Source organism: Panthera uncia (genome assembly GCF_023721935.1).
Source record: "Panthera uncia isolate 11264 chromosome C1 unlocalized genomic scaffold, Puncia_PCG_1.0 HiC_scaffold_3, whole genome shotgun sequence".
Lineage (NCBI taxonomy): Eukaryota > Metazoa > Chordata > Mammalia > Carnivora > Felidae > Panthera > Panthera uncia.
Window position 1 is genome coordinate 78,313,332 of NW_026057584.1, and position 14,134 is coordinate 78,327,465.

At 38.3% G+C, this 14,134-nt stretch overlaps 1 long non-coding RNA gene across 1 annotated transcript in view; it reads left to right on the plus strand.

Annotated features, from left to right (window-relative positions):
• The first annotated feature begins 10,695 nt into the window (after positions 1-10,695).
• Positions 10,696-14,134, plus strand: part of LOC125911635 (uncharacterized) — a 30,448-nt gene continuing 27,009 nt past the window's right edge. Inside the window, exon 1 of the long non-coding RNA XR_007454392.1 lies at positions 10,696-10,808. This is a non-coding gene — a long non-coding RNA (uncharacterized LOC125911635). The remainder of the gene's footprint in view (positions 10,809-14,134) is intronic.

The window sequence follows — 14,134 nt, forward strand, 5'->3', positions numbered from 1 at the left end:
CACATTGGGTGTGAAGACTAATTTAAAAAAAAAGATTAATTGCAATATGGAATCTGAAATCATATTAATGAACTTTTTATAGGCTGTTACATTAAAATACATTGGTCTGTCTTGAATTTTGAATCAGTCTTTGCCCATGCATGATTTTGTATCAGTATGCATTGGTCATTTGAAAAGTATTAAGTCATTGAGTTATATGGCTGTTCCAAATCTTGATCAATTTCATTATACATTACCAAACATCACATTTGTTAATACCACTCCCAGTATCATCAGAAAGTTCTTTCTATTGGTATATATTTAGTAGTCGAATTTCTGTATGTGAGAACATTTAACTTTATAAGGCTATGGCAACTCGTTTTCTAAAGTGGTGTTCCCAGTTTATAATCCCACAAGGCAATTTTATAAAAAATCTCATTGATCCACATTTTTTCTAATACTTGATAGTTTTAATTTGAACCAATCACACTGTGTAAAATATCTCACTGTAGTCTTGATCTGCACTTTTCTGATTATGAATTTGAGCAACTCTTTATATTTAGTCTCTTATGTGAAGTAGATGGCATGCCTTTCATTTATTCTTTTTTCTAACAGTTTTATTGAGATAATTCACATTCTGTACAATTTACCCATTTGAAGTGTACATTTAAGTGGTTTTCAGTATATTCATAGGAGTTGTACAACCATCACTGAAATCCATTTTAGATAATTTTCATCACCTCAAACAAAAAATCTTTGTACTTTTTAACTGTCACCTCCTTCTCCACCTAATACCACTCCATCCCATCCCCAAGTAACCACTAATCTACTTTCTGTCTCTATAGACGTGCCTGTTCTGGACATTTTATATAAATGGAATCATAATATGTGACCTCTTGTGACTGGCTTCTGGTACTTAGCATTTTGTTTTCTAGGTTTACCCATGTTAGAGTATGTATCAGTACTTCATTCTTTCTAATTGCTAAATAATATTCTATTGAATGGTTATACCACTTTTTGTTTATCCATTTATAAGTTGGTGGATATTTGAAGTTAAATTAAAATCCTGGTCCAAAGCCAAATTAGGGGTTATAATTAAAGAACTCCCTAATCTTCAGAGATATACAAAATTTTACTATGGAATCCAGAATGCTTTATAGATACTTATTATTCTGGACTATAGATCTGTCCCAACTATAACTTAAAGGGGAAAATGTGTAAAATCAGTAAGGCATGAAAGAGTTGATTTTAAAAATGTAGCTGTGAAAAACTTTCAAATAAAACAACAACAAAATATACCACATGCACATGTGCACTTTCTTTCTCTCTCTCAAAAAATTAAAAATAAAATAAAATAACAACAATAAAAAAAAACAAACAAAACAAAACAAAAAAAAAAACGAAGTGCCTAGCTGGCTAAGTTGTTTGAGCACCCGACTCTTGATTTTGGCTCAGGTCGTGGTCTTGAGGTTCGTGGGTTCAAGCCTTGTGTCAGGCTTTGTGCTGACAGCATGTGGAGCCTGCTTGGAATTCTCTCTCTCCTCTCTCTCTAACCTCCCCAACTTATGCTCATACATGCACTTTCTCCCTTTCTCTCTCAAAATAAATAAATAAATTTGAAAAAAAAATACACTACGTAAAGCAATTATAGAAGCCTTTCCTTTAAAAATAGACTAGATAAAGATTTAAAAAGTTAAGTAAGGGGCGCCTGGGTGGCGCAGTCGGTTAAGCGTCCGACTTCAGCCAGGTCACGATCTCGCGGTCCGTGAGTTCGAGCCCCGAGTCAGGCTCTGGGCTGATGGCTCGAGCCTGGAGCCTGTTTCCGGTTCTGTGTCTCCCTCTCTCTCTGCCCCTCCCCCGTTCATGCTCTGTCTCTCTCTGTCCCAAAAATAAATAAAAAACGTTGGAAAAAAAAATTTTTTTTAAATAAAATAAAAAGTTAAGTAAAAATACAAAATATACTTCAAGAAACTTTCAAACAGTACTCTATTTTAGATTCAGTATCTGAAGTGAAAGGAGGCTTGTCTTCTATTTTTATAAGTGGGCTTACATCTAAATTAGAGGACTTAATAAAAAATAAATTAATTTGAATGTGTGAGCTTGCCAGTTTAGAAAATAATCTGTGGCTCAATATTTTGAGATAGCTTTAAAAACAAGCTATAGGGGCACCTGGGTGACTCAGTCAGTTGAGCATCCAACTTTTGATTTTGGCTCAGGTCATGATCTCACAGTTCCTGGGATCAAGCCCTGAGTCACTCTCCTCTCTCTTTCTCTCAAAAATAAATAAATAAACATTAAAAACAAAAAGATAGAAATCAATACATCTATGGCTCTCAAGGTGAAATAACCCAAAACGTCTCTGTTTTCTAAGATGTGGGAGCCTATACACAAGAATATTTATAAATATAATGAGCAGAAGGGCCATTAAACAAATTACATACCACACTGGTGTGAAAACAGGACAACTGTCCACAAATCTGTCCAGTGATACAGGTAGCTGCAAGGTACACAAGAGCACTCAACAATCCCCAGTCCTTTTTCCAATTCCCAAGGGGAAAAAAACTGCTTTCCTGTTTATCACTCTATCTAACATTAGTCTCACCTCTATAGCAGAGAAAAAATTTAAAGTTGCCTAAAAAGGAAAAAGAAAGACAAATGGACTTTTCATGAGAAAAGAACAAAAAAATTTATTATTTTAGTTTGAGAGAGAAAGCGGGGGAGGGACAGAGGAAGAGAGAATCCTAAAAATGCCCCGTGCTCAATGCAGAACCTGACGGCATGGTCGGGTGGGGGCGGGCTGGATCCTAGGACTCTTTATTTTAGTTAGAGAGAGCAGTGGAGAAAAGACAGAGCAGGAAAAGAGAGAGAGAGAGAATACTAAGAATGCCCCATGATCAGTGCAGAGCCTGACAGGGGCTGGATCCCAGGACTCTGGGATCGTGACCTGAGCTGAAATAAAGAGATGGGACGCTCAACCAACTAAGCCACCCAGGCACCTGAAGAAAACAATTTTTATTAACATAAAATGACAGTGCCAGATTGTTTAAAAAAAAAAAAAAAAGATCAAGTTGAACATATACAGTAAATTATGAAAGAATTGAGGAGAGATAAACTTTATTTTCTTTGGTTTAATAGAACCACTCAAGTAGTCAAAATCTTTAACAATTCAGTGTTTCAGCTATAATTGATATTTTGAGATCATTATCAGAAGAATATTCTTTATTCTCTGTGGTACAGTATCGTACAGAAAATAGTCAACATAGCAGGCCTGAACTGCTATCCTTGAAAAGGCACGTTTGCGAGATTGGCTCTTAGCTAGTATCTGGGAACTTAGGTTTTGGGAAGGTTCCCAACATTAACTGATAAAGGTGCCTTACTGAATTTTTTGTATGAATAATATGCTTTTTACTGAATACTTGCTCTTCTTTTTGAGAGTGTGGAATTTGGGTATGTGCCAGGTAGAGGGTGCCTACACGATTAGCCCCCAGTAGGACCCCAGGCACTGAATCTTTAATGAACTAGATGCCTTTTTCTGCATCTATTAAAATTATCATGTGGTTTTTATCCTCCTCTTGTTGATGTGATGTATCACGTTGATTGATTTGTTCATATTGAACCATGCTTGCATCCCAGGAGTAAATCCCACTTGATCCTGGTGAATGGTTATTTTAATGTATTGTTGGATTTGCTTTGCTAGTATTTTGTTGAGAAATTTTGCATATATGTTCATCATAGATATTGGCCTGTAGTTCTCTTTGTGTGTGTGTGTGTGTGTGTGTGTGTGTGTGTGTGTGTCTTTATCTGATTTTGGAATCAGGGTAATGCTGGCCTCATAGAATGAATTTGGAAGCTTTCCTTTTTCTTCTATTTTTTGGAATCATTTGAGAAGAATAGGTGTTAACTCTCCTTTAATAGTTGGGTAGAGTTTACCTGTGAAACCATTTGACCTTGGACTTTTGTTTGTTGGGAGTTTTTAAATTACTGATTCAATTTCATTGCTTGTAGTTGGTCTGTTCAAATTTTCCATTTCTTCCTGATTCAGTTTTGGGAGATTATATGTTTCTAGGAATGTATCCATTTCTTCTAGGTTGTCCAATTTGTTAGCATATAACTTTTCATAATATTCTCTTATATTCCTTTGTATTTATGTGGTGTTAGTTATTATTTCTCCTCCTTCATATCTGATTTTGTTTATTTGGGTCTTCTCTCTCTCTCTCTCTCTCTTTTATGAGCATGGCTAAAGGTCTATCAATTTTGTTGATCTTTGCTTTTTTTTAAACATACAGTATAAATACTTTATTAACAATTACAGATCATCCCTGTGAGCTGAATGGTTGATCCAGACATCAAGGACCTAGCCACAAGTTCAGCACAACCTCTGAGCTTCTTGCTCTGACTCCAAAAGGGTGAGAATGTTGCCCTCATGCTTGGGGCCTTTCAAATTGCAGAAGATAGAGTAGCTCATGTAGTCCATGAACTCCACACGCACCTGTGTGCACTGTCCCTGAGAACCGGTCCTGCCCAGCACCTTGGTGACCCTGGCCAGCTTGAAGGGCTGCACACAGCTTGTGTCCATGATGGTGGCAGGGTGGCCGTTGGGTGGAGAGCTCAATTTTGTTGATTTTTTCAAAAAACCAGCTCCTGGTTTCATTGATCTCTTCTATTGGTTTTCTTTTTTTAGTTTCTAATTCTTGTATTTTTGCTCTAATCTTTTAGATTATTTCCTAATTATTTCCTTCCTTCTACTGGTTCTGGACTGTTTGTTCTTCTTTTTCTAGCCTCTTTATATGAAGGATGGGTTGTTTATTTGAGATTTTTCTTGCTTTTGAGGTAGACCTGTATTGGTATAAACTTCCCTCTTGGAACTGCTTTTGCTACATCCAAAAGGTTTTAGACCTTTGTGCTTTCATTTTCTTTGGTCTCCATGTATTTTGTGATTTCCTCTTTGATTTCTTTTTTTTTTTTTTAATTTTTTTTTTAATGTTTATTTACTTTTGAGACAGAGAGAGACAGAGGATGAACGGGGGAGGGTCAGAGAGAGAGAGGGAGACACAGAATCTGAAACAGGCTCCAGGCTCTGAGCTGTCAGCACAGAGCCCGACGCGGGGCTCGAACTCACAAGCCGTGAGATCATGACCTGAGCCGAAGTCGGATGCTTAACCGACTGAGCCACCCAGGCGCCCCTCCTCTTTGATTTCTTAGTTGATCCATTCATTGTTCAGTAGCATGTTGTTTAACCTCCATGCATTTGTGTTCTTTACACATTTTTTCTTATGAGTTAATTTCTAGTTTCAAAGTGTTGTGGCCAGAAAAGATGCATGGTATGACTTCAATCTCTTTGAATTTGTTGAGACTTGGTTTTGGCCTAAACATGTGATCTATTCTGGAAAATGTTCCATGTGTACTTGAAAAGAGTATATATTCTGCTGTTTTAGCATGGAATATTCTGAATATATCTGCTAGATCCATCTGGTCCCATTTGTCATTCAAGCCACAATTTCCTTGTTGATTTACTGTTTGGATGATCTTTGGGGTGTTAAAGGCCCCTATTATCTTTGTATTACTATTGATTATTTTCTTTATGTTTATTATTAGCTGCTTTATGTATTTGGGTGCTCCCATATTGGTTGCATAAATATTTACAATTGTTACATCTTTTGTTGTAATTGTTGGATTGTTGTTTTGTTGGATCATTCCCTTTATGATTATATAGTGTCCTTTTTTGTCTCTTATTACAGTCTTTGTTTTAAAGTCTATTTAGTTTGGTACAAATATTGTTACCCCAGCTTTTGTTCCACTTCCATTTGCGTGATAAATGGTTTTCCATCCTTTCACTTTTAATCTACACTTGTCTTTAGGTCTGAAATGAGTCTCTTATAGGTAGCATATAGATGGGTCTTTTTGATTGTTTTTTTTTTATCCATTCCATCACCCATTGTCTTTTGATTGGAGCTTTTAGTCCATTTACATTCAAAGTAATCGTTGATAGGTATGTAGTTGTATCATTTTGTTACTTGTTTTATGGTTGTTTTGTAGTTTTTCTGTATTTTTTTCTTCTCTTTGTCTCACACAGTTTATTGGCTTTCTTCAGTCATATACTTGGATTTCTTTCTCTTTATATTTGTGCATATCTATTACTGGTTTTTGGGTTTTGGTTACCGTTAGGTTTATATATATGTTATGCATATAACACATAGCAACTTAATCTATATTAAGTTGATGGTTGCTCATGTCCGAACCCAATCTTTACTCCTCTCCTTGCCACATTTTAGGTATATGGTGTCATATTACATCCTTTTATTTTGTAAGTCTCTTGACTCATTTTTAGAGATATACTTAATCTAACTGTTTTTGTGCTTCCCACTTTTCTCACTCCTACTTTTGGTCTTTCTTTTGCACTCGAAGAGTCCCCTTTAACATTTCTTGTAGGGCTGCTATACTGGTCATGATTTCCTTTAACTTTTGTTCATCTTGGAAACTCTTTACCTCTCCTTCTTTTCTGAATGGTTTCCTTGCTGGATAGAGCATTGTTGGCTGCAGGTGTTATTCTTTCAGCACTTTTAATATGCTGGCCTGCAAAGTTTCTGCTGAAAAATCAGCTTAAAGCCTTATGTGGTTTCACTCATATGTAACTGTTTTCTTTTCTCTTGCTGCTGTTAAAATTCTCTCATCATCACTACTTTTTGCTATTTTAACTACTGTGTGTCTTGTTATGGACCTCCTTGGGTTGGGAAGTTTTCAGTTATTATTTCTTCAACTAAATTTGCTGTACCCTTTTTTCTCCTTTTTTCTTCTGGGATCCCTGTAATGTGAATGTTATTATGCTTGATGGTCACTGAAGTTCCTTAGTGTATTTCCCTTCTGTTCATCTTGATTGATTTCCACTACTCTTTCAGGTCACTGATCTGTTCTTCTGCTTCCTCTAATCTGCTATTTATTCCATCTAGTGTATTTTTGAGTTAAGAGTTCTTCATCTTTGATTTTTTGTTTGTTTATTTTCTATGTCTTGTTCAGGGTCTTTTCTCAAGTCCAGTGAGTATCTTTATGATCATTACTTTAAATTCTCTATCAGTCACATTACTTATCTTCTGTGCCATTTAGGCCTCTTGCTGTGCTTGTCCTCTTCTTTCATTTGGGACATAGTCCTCTGTCTCCTCATTTTATCTAAATCTCTGTGTCTGTTTCTATGTGTTAGGAAAGTCAGCTACATCTCCTCCTCTTGAAAGTACTGGACTTATTAAGAAAGAGGTCCTGTAGTGGCTCTCTTTGCCTGTTGTGGGCAAGGTTTGTTCCCTGTGTTTTTAGTGGGCCATTCTGGGGCCACCTTGGGCTTAAGCTGAGTCAGACTAGGCATTTGCCAGAGATGTGGTAGCACTGGACTTAAGTTCAATGAGAGTGCAGGGTGTGTGGTGTCAGCACCATAGGTTCTAGTGGGAGGGAACCTGCAGCTGCCAGGGATAGAGGTAGACCAGGTTGGAGGGGGTGGGTCCATAGGAAAATGCAGGATGTAGGGCTCACTGTTAGTAAGTTAGGTAGGGGGTGTTGGAACCAGATTGGTTCCTGCAGGTATCCATGTGTTTATGGGGGGGGGGGGGGGGGAGGGAGGCAGAGAAGGTAAATGGCACCTGCCAGCTCCTTTGTTTCTGGAGAAGTTTTCCAATGATCCCTGTCCATCTAGTACAGGCTCTGAGATTAGACAATACATCTTCTTCATGTATACCCCAGGCATTTTTCAAAGTGCTGCTTCCATGCTATATCTCCATGGACTGGTTGTTGTGCTCTCTCTGTAAGAGCAAAGACTCAGCTTCCTTTCATACTGCTGGCTCTCCCATGCGCCCAGTGATTTAAAACAAAAAAAATTTTTTTTAAAAATTTTTTTTAATCTTTATTTATTTTTGAGAGAGGGAGACAGCATGTGAGCAGGGGAGGAGCAGAGAGAAAGGGAGACACAGAATCCGAAGCAGGCTTCAGGGTCTGAGCTGTCAGCACAGAGCCCAACGCGGGGCTCGAACTCATGAACCATGAGATCATGACCTGAGCCGAAGTCAGATGCTTAACCGACTGAGCCACCCAGGCGCCCCTAAAACAAAACATTTTTAATGTTTATTTATTTATTTTGAGAGAGAACATGAGTGGGGAGGGGCAGAGAGAGAGGGAGAGAGAGAATCCCAAGCAGCCTCTGTGTTGTCAGCGCTGAGCCTGATGCAGGCTTGATTTCACAATTGAGTGAGATCATGACCTGAACCAAAATCAACAGTCAGACACTTAACTGACTCAGCCACCCAGGTGCCCTGCAGTGATTTTTAAAGTTCCAGGTTTTAAACCTTGCTGATTGTAAGAACTTGAAAAATTCAGTCCCTCTGGTTTTCAAAGCCAAATGTTATGGAGATTCATGTTCCCTGTGTGGGCTCCCTGGTGTTAGAGTCTGTTTCCTTCCCTCTCTGCACCATGGCTCACTCTACCCCACAGACAGTTCCACAGGTCTGTTTAGCTCCCCACCCTTTCTCTGCCCTTCCTGCCCTCTTCAATGTGACTTCTTCTCTACATTTAGCTAGGGATTGTCTATTTTACTAGTCTTTGGGTTGTTTTCTTTATAATTTTTTAAAAATACTTATTTTTGAGAGACAGAGAGACAGAGCACAGGTTGGGGAGGAACACAGAGAGAGGGAGATACAGAATCTAAAGCAGTCTCTAGGTTCTGGGCTGTCAGCACAGAGCCAAACACGGGGCTTGAGCCCATGAACCATGAGATCATGACCTAAGCTGAAGTTGGATTCTTAACCGACTATGTCCCTGGGTTGTTTTCTAGGTTATTTACACTGATGTGTTATCTAGTTGTATCCATAGTATGAAGTGAGCTTAAGGTCTTCCTACTCCTCCATCTTCCTAGGAAGTCCCCATAATAACTTTTTTCTTTTTAGGAGAAAGAGAGAGAGTGTGAGCAGGGGAAGGGGGCAGAGGGGGAGAGAGAGAGAGAGAGAGAGAGAGAGAGAGAGAGAGAGAGAGAATCTTAAGCAGGCTCCACACTCAGCGCAGAGCCCAACACAAGGCTCAATCCGACGACCCTGGGATCATGACCTGAGCCAAAATCAAGAATTAGATTCTCAACAAATTGAGCCACCCAGGCGGGTCCCCCATGATAACTCTTGAAGATAGAAAATGTGCCAGTGTTCTATTTATTGCTTCTCAGCTCCAAATACTATCTTATTTGCCTCTGAAAATGAGTCCTTTAAAATGTATCCTTTGGGGCACCTGGGTGGCTCAGTTGGTTAAGCAGCCGACTTCAGCTCAGGTCATGATCTCACGGTCCATGAGTTTGAGCCCCGCGTTGGGCTCTGTGCTGACAGCTCAGAGCCTGGAGCCTATTTCAGATTCTGTGTCTCCCTCTCTCTGACCCTCCTCTGTTCATGCTCTGTCTCTCCCTGTCTCAAAAATAAATAAAACATTAAAAAAAATTAAAAAAATAATAAAAAATAAAAAAATAAAATGTATCCTTTATGTGTAGTGCAGATTATTAAGCTATGTCAGTAGAGGGCACTGGAGAGATGGAAGGAAGGAGCTTTCCATTCTGGTTGCAGTGTGCTTGCTCAGCAAGTTTCTGCATTGCACAAGGCTTCTTCAGCATCCAGCTTCTACAACGGGTCAGCAGCTCCAGCTTTTCCTGGCAACCACCTCAGATGATTTTGCCATTGAGGGTCTTCCACAAGACACCTCTTTTTGAACAGGTTCCCTAGGCAGGGTGCTTCCTAGCAAGTTCCACCAACACTACACCACAGTGACTTCTCTGACACCCAGGAACCATAGAATTCATTCTCTCCAGCAAGGTCTGGTTTTCTGGGGCGCTTTTCCTCAGGTCCTCTATCTCAGTCGTAGGGATTGTGACAGCTCCATTTATCTGCTTATATCTCCTTGTATATTTAGTTTCCACTGGTCAATCACTTGTTGTTCCACTCCCGTGTTGTGGTTAATAATTCTTTGTTATGGGTCTTTATATATGTTTTTAAAAAAAAATTTTTTTTGAGAGAGAGAGAGTGTGTGCACTCACACTCACAAGTGGGAGAGGGGGCAGAGGAAGAGAGAGAATCTTTTATTTTTTTTAGAGAGAGATCATTTTTTTTAAGTTTATTTATTTTGAGAGAGGAGAGAGAGAGAGAGAGAGAGCACAAGCAGGGTAGGGGCAGAGAGAGAGGGAGAAAGAGTAGAATCCGAAACAGGCTGCATGCTATCAGTGCAGAACCCAATGTGAGACTCGAACTCAGGAACCGTGAGATCATGACCTGAGCCAAAATCAAGAGTCGGACACTTACCCAATTGAGCCACCCAGGAGACCCTAGAGAGAGAGTCTTAAGCAGGCCCCACGTTCAGCACTGAACCAACAGGGGGCTCTATCCCACGGCCCTGAGATCATGACCTGAGCCAAAATCAAGAGTCAGGCACTCAACCGAGTCACCCAGACACCCCTATAATTCTTGGTATTACAGTTTCCCTGTTCAGATTTCTTTATGGTTTCTGTCTCCTGATTGAACTCTAACTGATACAAATATAAAACATACATTCTCTATCACTTAACTCTTGGCATATAGTAAGAATGTATAGATAGCCCCTTTAATATTCTCCACTTGGCTTTATGATTTTTAAGCTAATTATATTTCATATATCATATTTCATTCTAAATAAAAGACTAATACTAATTCATTCCTTTACTTAATTAAGGATCCCCTATGTCAGTCTCTGTTGCAAAGGCCTATAGGTACAACAGTGGAAAACAAAAATCCAGCCAAAATCACTGTTCTCATGGAGCTTACATTCTAGTGGGAGATCAAATCCAGGTAAACAATTAAACTATGTAGTATGCTAAATAGTAATAAGTTCTAAGGATAAAAATAAAGTAGGGAAGGATATATGAAATTTTAGGGAGAAGTTAATTGAAATGAAAGACCCAGGAAGACTTTATTGAAATTGTGATTTTTGGGTGAAGATCTAAAGGTGGTGATTGAGTGAGTCAGGTGGCTATCTGGGAAGAGTATTCCAGGCAGAGGGAACAGCATTTGGCTTTGAAAACCAGAGAGGCTGAATTGTGCAAGTTCTTACAATCAACAGGGTTTAAAACCTAGAACTTTAGAAGTCACTGGGCTCATGGGAGAGCCAGGAGGATGAAAGGAAACTAAGTCTTTGCTCTTAAAGAGAGAGTACAACAGCCAGCCCATGGAAATATACTCTTGGAGGCAGGAGTATGCTAATGTGTCAAAGTATAATAAGTACACCAGTGTGGCTAGGGTACAGATGATGGTGGTGGAGGGAGTGAGGGGAGAAATAGGACATGAGCTGGGGGGAGTTAGAAGAGGGAGCCAGATCATGATGGGTCTGGGGGTTGACTTTGGCTTTTCTTCTGAGATAGGAGGCTCTCACCTCCATCAATATACTGTTATTTTAGGAGGTCTTGTTTGTGCTTGCAGAATATTGATTACAAAATACTTGGTACTTTAAAACAGAAAAACAAAAAGAACCCTTTTAAGATTGTTCTGTAAGTGATCCCCATTCACTGCAACAGGAATAGAATTTCAGAAAATGATGTGAATAGTTATTTGTGTACTATGTTTTACATGTAATTTCAACTTAAACGAACATCTTGATTCAATTAAATCTAATATTGTGTAACTTTTTTGGGGGACATCATGAGATACACTGAAGTTACTGAGCCTTAGGCAAGTAATAATCCTATTTATAATTGTTTGACAGTCAAATACATACTCAAAAACTATTTTTTATATTTTATAAATACTGTTAAGGATATGGCCTTAGAGTTGTGGCCCAAGAGCCTTGTTTTCAGGGAGTTTGCTTTTATACATTTAGGTTTTGTGGTATATAATACCTTCTAGTGGTTTTCTTTGCTGGGCGTTTGTTCAAAAGGAGATTAAACAGCTGTGAATATATGTTTTCAGTATTTTTAAAGCAACACAAAACATGAAAACAACTTGCCTTCACAATAACAGAACCTGAAAAAAATTTTTTGAGGGAGACCAGTTGTAAAGTATATTTCTAAAAAACTTCCTTTTCATAAAATGTTCTTTCCAGGGGTGCCTGGGTGGCTCAGTCAGTTGAGCATCCAACTTCCTCTCAGGTCATGATATCCTGTTTGTGAGTTTGGGCACCATGTCTGGCTACTGCTGTCAGGACAGTTCCTACTTTGGATCCTCTGTCTCCAGCTCTCTGTGTCCCTCCCCCCTTCCCACTTGTGCTTTACCTCTCTCAAAAGTAAATAAACATTTAAATAAATAAACAAGTAAGTAGGGGCACCTGGGTGGCTCAGTCTGTTGAGCATTTGACTTTGCCTCAGGTCAGGATTTCCCAGTTTGTGGGTTCAAGACCCGAGCTGACAGCTCAGAGCCTGGAGACTGCTTGGGATTCTGTGTGCCTCTCTCTGCCCCTCCCCCCCTCACATTCTCTCTCTCTCTCTCTCAAAAATAAATGAATAAACATTAAAAAAAACTTTTTAATTTAAAAAATAAATAAAACATTATGGGGCGCCTGGGTGGCTCGGTCGGTTGAGCGTCCGACTTCGGCTCAGGTCATGATCTCACGGCCAGTGAGTTCGAGCCCTGCGTCGGGCTCTGTGCTGACAGCTCAGAGCCTGGAGCCTGCTTCAGATTCTGTGTTTCCCTCTCTCTCTGCTCCTCCCCTGTTCATGCTCTGTCTCTCTCTGTCTCAAGAATAAATAAATGAAAAAAAAAACAAAAACAAAACATTCTTTCCAAAAATCTGAACTTGAATGTCATATTAAATAAAATACTGAATGTATACATATATGAACATCAGTACATTTGTTTTATTTTCAGAGAATGATATTGATATAAAGATCACCTTAAGTTGAAAGTAAGCATTACTTAAAAAGGAATCTCCCAAATCCACATATAAATATGACAAAGAAAAAAATAGAGAAAAAAAATCTTTAAATACACCTGAGCAGGTATTAAATTGAAAATGTTCTAATAAAATAGAATTACTATTAGAATACTAAAGAATACTAAATTAGACATGCAAAAGGATGCTAAATTGAAGAAAACAGAAAATCAAGTTGTTGGTTTTTTTTCTTTTAATGTTTATTTTTCATAGACAGACATAGAGTGTGAGCAGGGGAAGAGCAGAGAGAGAGGGAGACACAGAATCCAAAGCAGGCTCCAGGCTCTGAGCTGTCCACACAGAGCCCAATGCGGGACTCAAACTCACAAACCATGAGATTGTGACCTGAGTTGAAGTTGGATGCTTAACTGACTGAGCTACCCAGGCACACCAAGAAAATCAAGTTTTAAAAAATGCTTTACAATGTCACTCAATAATTCACACACACACACACACACACACACACACACAATCATCTATACATATTGTAGCTCTTCCTGTCCAATTATTTTTATAGATCTCAGAATATAACTATAATATGTCCTACCTCAGAAAGGTTTGTAAATGATTCAATCAGATCTCCAGAAGTCATTATAACCTGTCTCTGACCCTGTGTATCCTTCTTTCACTATACTATTGAGATATAGGAGAATCTAGATCAGTGGTAATAGATGGCATTTAATATCATTTTAAATATTTTAAAGTCTGAATATTAATTTCAAGAAAATCTTAGAGAATTTTCATTAATCATCACCATCATTATAAATAATAATACCTTATATACTAGAGTACATTATACTTTTCAAATTTACTCATACTCTTCAATTTCCTATTAAATTCCAATTGAGACTTCCAAAGGAAACAAACTGAAAAATGGGGATTCAGATAAAGACCAATAAAACTTACAGAGGTGAGGAAAAGAGAGAGAAAGAAAGAAAGAAGAAAAGGAGAGAAAGAAAGAAAGAAAGAAGAAAGAAAGAAAGAGAAAGAAAGAAAGAAAGAGGGAAAGAAAGAAAAAGAAAGAAAGAGGAAAGAAGAACAAGGAAATGAAGAAAGAAAGAGGAGAGTGAAAAAAATTTCATGAACAAGAATGTAAAGAAATATTAGGTGTAGGCAGGAAAACATTCAAACATAAGTGTTATACTAGTCTTAAATAATATTCAACTAAGTTAATTTCTCTAGAAAAATAGCTATCTTCTGTTTACTGTTTCTTCTTTATGCTTTGTCATCTTGAGTTATACTTTAATTCCTCAAA